Raw genomic sequence first — 7,444 nt, 5'->3', positions numbered from 1 at the left:
GTAGTCCTATTCTAGCATGCAATTCTCTAAATCAAAACCATATAACATAACATAAAAAGTATGGGTATCTTGGGGAAAACTTACTTGAGCCCGGCCGGTCGCACGCATCACACACATCGTCTTTCTAAAAATTTCTCAGTTTAGAGTTTAGAAAACCATTTTTCCTTAAAAGATCTTTTAGTCCCTCGGTTTGAGTCCAGACACCCCCCCCCCCCCCGAGGGTGTGTCTGAATCCCTCAAACCAGGGCTTTGATACCAACTTGTAACGACCCAGTTTTCAAGGCCAAAAAATTCATTTTTGAATTAACGCATTTAATAAATATTTTACCAAAACATTGTCAATAAAACATTCCATTACAAAATCATAATGTTGTATTTCAAACCATAACATCATAAGTATTGAAAATCAGAGCACAATCCCAAAAACTTCTTGCGGAAACATGTGTGTGTGTGTGATGCGCTGCTACACCGCCGACTCCTTCCCCTTCGATGAAGAGGTACCTGAAACCAAAACCAGAACTGTAAGCACAAAGCTTAGTGAGTTCCCCTATCATACCACATACCATACAATATCGTCGGTATCTTTCACCCGGTAACCTTCATCGATATCTTTGAACTGGTAACCATCATTGGTATCTTTCAACCGGTAATCAACATCGGTATCTTTCAACCGGTATCCTTCATCGGTATCTTTCAACCGGTAACTGGGGACTATTTCACCCCCTACCACTAGCATACAATCAACAGATATAAGCATACAGTCAGGCATATTTGGGTACTGACCCACCCTTGGGTCCTAAGGACCACTATCAGGGAAACTAATCCCTACCATACACATAACATACCATCCAGATAAACCTCATAACTAACACATAATCAGACCAAGATAATTACCACAAAGACCATTATCTTCTAAATACCACTTTTTGGTGGGCCGACATTGTGGCCTTAGACCCACCCCTACTGGAAGGTAACTCACCTCAATGTCGTGCAGTATCTGAACTATCCTCGGCGCACAAGTCGACTCCCTACGACTCCTCGATCCCTACACGACAACCTTCAAGTCAACACACATCACATACAACCCTAAACAGGGTTAGTCCAAGTTCAATCAAAGTCAACATTCAGTTGACCTGACTCGCTGAGTTGTCCTACCAACTCATCGATTCTATGCTTCTCTAATCCACACAAAACCCCGACTCCACTCTTCGAGTCTAGCAAAAACTTGACGAGTCCTCCTTCAATCATAACATCGGGACCATCTTCATCTGACTCGCTGAGTTCCTTCTTGAACTCGTCGAGTTCATCCCCAACATAAGAACTTGTCCAGTCTATGACTCACCGAGTTGTATGAACAACTCGTTGAGTCCATCTTCAAAGATTGGGAGATTGCTATGGACTCACCGAGTTTGCTCATACCACTCGCCAAGTCCCATGGCTTCTAGGTCCCTTTTCGCGTCTAAACCCACAAGGGACTTCCTTCCTAACACTTACCCATTCATAGAAAGGGTTTGGTGCACAATGGTCACCGACTCGTCAAGTGCCAAGAACAACTCGCCGAGTCCAGCCTTGACCAATTCCATACAGTCGATTTAAATGAGATCTAACACACCAAAACCATAGATCTGGCCTCCTAATGTCCATTTTATACGTAAAGTTCCAAACTTGATGCACATGCATGGGGTTTTTAGCTCAAAAATCCATATAAAGTGTCCTACAATGTGCATGGGGCTCTCATGGCCCTAAAGTTGGCACCTTTATGCCATGAGACCCCACTTAAGGCCCAGATCTGAAGTCAAAACCCACTCAACACTTCCAAATCCGAAAAATGACTTAGAAATCCATAGAGATCCCAAGTTAAAGATGAATAAACACATAGATGAGTCAAGACAGGGGCATTATACCTTGAAGCTGCTGAAAATGAAGTAAGATCACCGGATCTACAAGCCCCAACTCGATTTCCAAGCTCTTTTCTTCCTTCCAAGCTTTACAATCCACACAAGAACACCAAAAATGGCCTTAGCACACACACAAATAACTAGGGTTCGATATGAAGCTTTCAAGAGAGTGTTAGGGACAAGGGAGGTTGAGCTAAGTTGTTTATATAGGGTGCAAACCCTCAGATTTAGGGTTTCACTTATCTAGCACCTACTCGCCGAGTCAGTCTCCTGACTCGTCGAGTCGGTCACTTAAAACGTCCGCAGCCACGACCATACTCGACGAGTTGATCCTCCAACTCGTCGAGTCCCAAAGAAAAATACATATACTGAAGAAAACATACCAGATGTTACAGGTGCATCATAAAATACCACAAAATCCTCAACACTCTCTGGAAGGGTCAACATCGGGTCCTCACATAACCTCTGTCGCAGCATGTAAAAAATAGCCTGTTGCTCAGCGCCCCATCTAAAATCCACTATTTTCCTCATCAGACGAATGAGGGGTACTATGATCTTGGAGAAGTCCTGAATAAATCTTTGATACTATACTGCCAAACCTAAAGAACTCCTGATCTCTGAAGGAGATTTCGGAACCTCCCACTGCATCACGGCCTTGATCTTGGCCGGATCAACCAAAATCCCATCTTAGTTAACGAGATGTCCCGGGAACTGGACCTCTCGTAACCAAAACTCACACTTCGAGAACTTGGCATACAACCATTCCCGCCTCACTACTCCCAAAAGCTCTTCAAGGTGCTCCTCGTGCTGCTCTATGGCCTTGGAATACACCAAGATATCATCAATGAACACAATAACAGGTCGGTCGAGCATCGGCCTGCACACTCGATTCACCAAATCCATAAAAACTGCAGGCACATTGGTGAGCCCAAATGGCGTCACCATGAACTCGTAATGCCTATAACGAGTCCGGAACTCGGTCTTCTCCACATCCTCCTCTCTCACCCTCACCTGATGATACCCAACCTCAATTTGATATTGGAGAACCAAGATGCACCCTATAGCTGATCAAAAAGGCCATCAATCTGCGGAAAGGGATAACAGTTCTTCACCGTTAACTTGTTCAACTCCCGGTAATCAATGCCCATCAGGTTTGAACCATCCTTTTTCTTGACGAACAGATGTGGCGCTCCCCACGGTGAACTTATCGGTCTAATGAACAGCTTACCTAACAGCTTCTGAAGCTGAGAGGACAACTCTTGCATCTCGGGTGGTGCCAAGCGGTAAGGTGCCTTGGCAATTGGAGCCGCACCTGGCATTAGATCAATCCTAAACTAAACCTGCCTTTCTGGAGGCACGCCGGGTAACTCCTCCGGGAATACATTAGAAAACTCCCTGACAACTGGCACATCTGAAACCGAGACCTACTTAACCATATAGGCAAGATAACCCGAACACACATGCTAAATATACCCGCTATCAACCACATAAGCAAGACAACTGCCACATCTGAAACCGAGACCTACTCCACCACCCAAGTATCAACCACACAGGTAAGATAACCTGCACACACATGCTAAATATATTGTCGAGCCTTGGCCGCCGAATAAAACCCTGATCCAACCATGGTACCCTCTCTATAGATAACCAGTTCTCCCCCACTTGGAGTTTGAACTACTACTCGCTGACCCTAGCAGTCTATCATTACACCAAACCTACTCAACCAGTCCATCCCCACTATCACGCATACATCCCTCATGGGGATAGGGATCAAATATATAGGATAAGGCACACCAAAGATTTCTAATACACAACCCTGATACGCTATGGATGCAGAAACCCCATTTTCGTTGGCAATAGAAACCCACAACGGACACTATAACTCCCCAGTAGGCATATCAAATTCCCTATTGAACGTCTGTGATACAAAATACTGACTTGCACCCGAGTCAAAAAGTACAAGAGTGGGAAAAGAGTTTACTAGGAAGGTACCTAAAAAAATCATAAATATAAGCATATCATAAAATAATCAACATAACAACAAATAGAAACATACATGTCATGACATCTAGCGCCGACCTGGCCTACCCCACCATGAGCTGAAAAGTACGACCTCGAGCCCTCGGGGGATCCACCCTACCCTGGATCCCATTAGTGATCCTCAGATTAGATGGCGCTAGAGCCTGTGCCGGTCTAGCAACAAGCAAGGGACAACTGGACTTCACATGGCCCACATGGTCACAATGATAGCAAATCCTGGTGTTGGATACTGGAGCCTGTTGATGGCAGCCCCTTGCAATGTTGCCCTGCCAACCACATTTGTGGCATCCAGAAGAAGATCGACAAGCACTATCAAGAACCTTTTCACACTTCCTACAAGTATAACCCCTTTGACTCCTAGATCTCACATCAGCGACCTTGAACAGCTTTGCCGCAGGCTGCGACTGCGTTGGTGCCTGCCTCTGCTCCCTCGTCTATAGCTCCATCTCGATCTCCCGCCGCATAGCGGCCTATTGCAAATCCACCAGTGAACCTTAGCATTGTGTAGACACAAACTGACAGATATCTGTCTAGAACATGCTCAAGTACCAGGTCATCTGAGCTTGCTCAGAAGCAGCAAACTCAGGGCAAAACATGGCTCACTTTGTAAACATCTTGGTGATCTCTATCATCAAATCGGTCCCCTACCTCAGATCTAACTACTCCTGAACCAGCCTCTACCGCTCCACCAATGGAACATATCTCGAGCAGAACATCTCAGAGAACTGCTCCCATGGTATTGTAGCCCTCTGCTCTAGAGTGTATGAAGTAGTAATTAGTCTCCACTAATCCTTCGCTTTGGACCTAAGAAGGTTCAGAGCGCACTTGACCCTATGGTCAGTTAGGCAGGAGCAAGTAAAGAAACATCCCTCAACTGGCCGGTTGACCCCACATAACTCATCCATTAAAAGATCCATTAATTCCACATTTATCTCACTATCGTTCAAAGATTAACCTCCTTCTTCTCAACAATGTGGATTGGACCCATTGATATGTACGATATACGGTACTTTGGGGAACTCACTAAATTTTGTGCTTACGGTTTTGTGGTTTAACATTTTCAGATACTTCCAATTCTAATGGGAAGGACCCGGTGTGATCACACATCCCCTCGATTTTATACCACTTATAATTTGATTTCACTTTGATGTTGGGATTAATTATACTATGGTTTTTTTGGAACAAATTGGATGTATTTTTGGGTGTTTGAAAAATGAATTTTTATCAATATTTTTGGGACGTTACACTAGTATCATTCCATATAGAAATTGTAATATTGTTATGGACACAACTGAATGTAATAAATAACGTGTTTCAGGGAGAGTAAAGGGTTGTTTGATAATGACCTAACTGGGTCCGGTCAGCAAGTTTCAGCTGACTCGGTCCGACCAGGCCGTTTGTTAGAGCCCTAAATTGGTTGACTCGGTCAGCAATAGCTGACCAATCTCCTGAATCGATCCAATTGAAAGTTTTTGTTGACCCAAAAGAAAAGCCATTGTTCCCTTTGTGCCCGTGTGTCCTAAAATAAAACACACAAAAACAAACGCCTCTACTCAATAACCGACAACTCTTCTTCCTTTCCACCACTGCTCTTCCACATAAACCTAAAATCAGCAGCTTCCTTTGGCGACTCCAACACCTTCTCAGCCTTTGGCAGTGTCGACCTCCCCACAACAGGTCTGCATTTGATTTTTTTTGTTTTTTTTTTAAATCAGTTGATGATATGATTTTCATCTATATGAAATCAGACCATGTGTGTATATTATATTATATGTATGAAATCAAGAATGGAGTTGAGATGAGATTTGATTATGATGTATTTACATAGTGTGTACAATATGCAAGTCCAGGCAGCTATGCAAGAGGATTTCGACAAAATGTCTCATCTGGTTATTCTTTTGGTTTAGATTTTTCCTTTCATATGTATTTATATGTTTTGAGGGTTTAATTTATGTAATTTTGTTGTATGGATAGCAAGGATATCAAATTACTTGATTGTTAGATATCTTCTAAACCTTTGCCATATGATATTTAAGCATGTTTCAAAATGGTTGATGTTGATTATGTTTCTGATTTCATAAGGCTAGGTAGCAAGTTGGATTATAGATTATTAAAACTATCAGTATGTTTTTTAATTGAATTGCATTAAAAGACCATTTTTTGTTGTTTTAATTGAATTTCATTAAAAAAAACCATTATTAAGTATATGGATAAAGTCAAACAAATAGTGAACAAGCTAAATAGTGGTTTCTAGAGTTTTCTTTCTTTTAAACATCTTGATCTATGAATTGAGTTAAATCCATGAGGTGCAGGTTGAAAACATTTCGAGCGGCACAGTGTCTCTTTTTAGTACCTTAGGACTAAGATATTGTATGCCTTTTGAAAATATAATTTTGTAGCCTAATTAGACAAGAAACCAGTAGTTTTAGATTGCAGTCCTTTGATCTGTTAGTTTTGATTTCCTCTATCAAACATCTGTTAGTATTTGTGTGTTTTTGTCATCTCAATTAGAGTTCTAAAATGCCCCTCTAATATTAGGCATCTGTTAGTATTTGTGTGCTTTTGGTTCTTTTGTCATACCACTAAAAAAATAGAATAGAAAGGTAAAATTGTCATTTTCAACAGTCAGCATAGCCAGTCAGACCCATAATCAAACAACATAGTTCCAGTCAGATGTATATTCAGTCAGACTTCAGACCCAGTCAGACTCTTACTCAGTCAGATCTTACTAGGTCAGCAACTATCAAACAACCCTAAGTTTTTTAGTAACTTTAAGTTAAATTCTATATTTGTTTGTAATGTTGGAATTTGTCTGTATTGTTACAAATTACCAATATGTATTTTTGATTATTTGAAGTTGAGTTTAATCTAATATAACATAACCATAATAAAGGTTGGGGTTGGCTGAAAAAACACCCCATTTTACCATATAGACACCCTAATTAATTTATACAATATAGACATCCCAACCATAATAAAGGTTGGAGTTGGCTAAAAAGACACCACATTTTAGTTGCTACGTGTTTCTAAAGTTATACTTCAATTTCCAAGTGATGAATATTTTGTATGATAATTATTATGATCAACCCTTATTATATTTGGTTTATCTCCGTAACTACATAAGTTAGGCTCCTAAAATAAAAAAAGATAACTACATAAGTTAGGCTTCTACCAAATGACTTTTAGCTCAGCGGTATAAGGTGGTGTCCTTCCTTTTTAAGGTCGAGGGTTCAAGTCTTGTCGTAGACATAGGTGGAATTAGGTGTTAGTTTAGGAATAGATTATATATTTATATTAGTCGGTTAAAAAAACATAAGTTAAAGTTTTAAGGGTATTCTAGTAAATTGTTATATTTAGATGGAAGCTTTTTCTTAAACAATATTTCTAATAGCTTTTGGGTTACATATCTTTTGTTTAAAACAAAAGTTTAAAGGTCATACATCTTAAACATACTTCTTAAATGTAAGTTATAGTTTTAAGGGTATTCTAGTAAATTGTTGTATTTA

This window comes from Lactuca serriola, chromosome 2 (assembly GCF_051521515.1).
Source record: "Lactuca serriola cultivar US96UC23 chromosome 2, Lser_US96UC23_V15, whole genome shotgun sequence".
Taxonomy (NCBI): Eukaryota; Viridiplantae; Streptophyta; class Magnoliopsida; order Asterales; family Asteraceae; genus Lactuca; species Lactuca serriola.
This window is presented reverse-complemented; position numbering follows the sequence as displayed.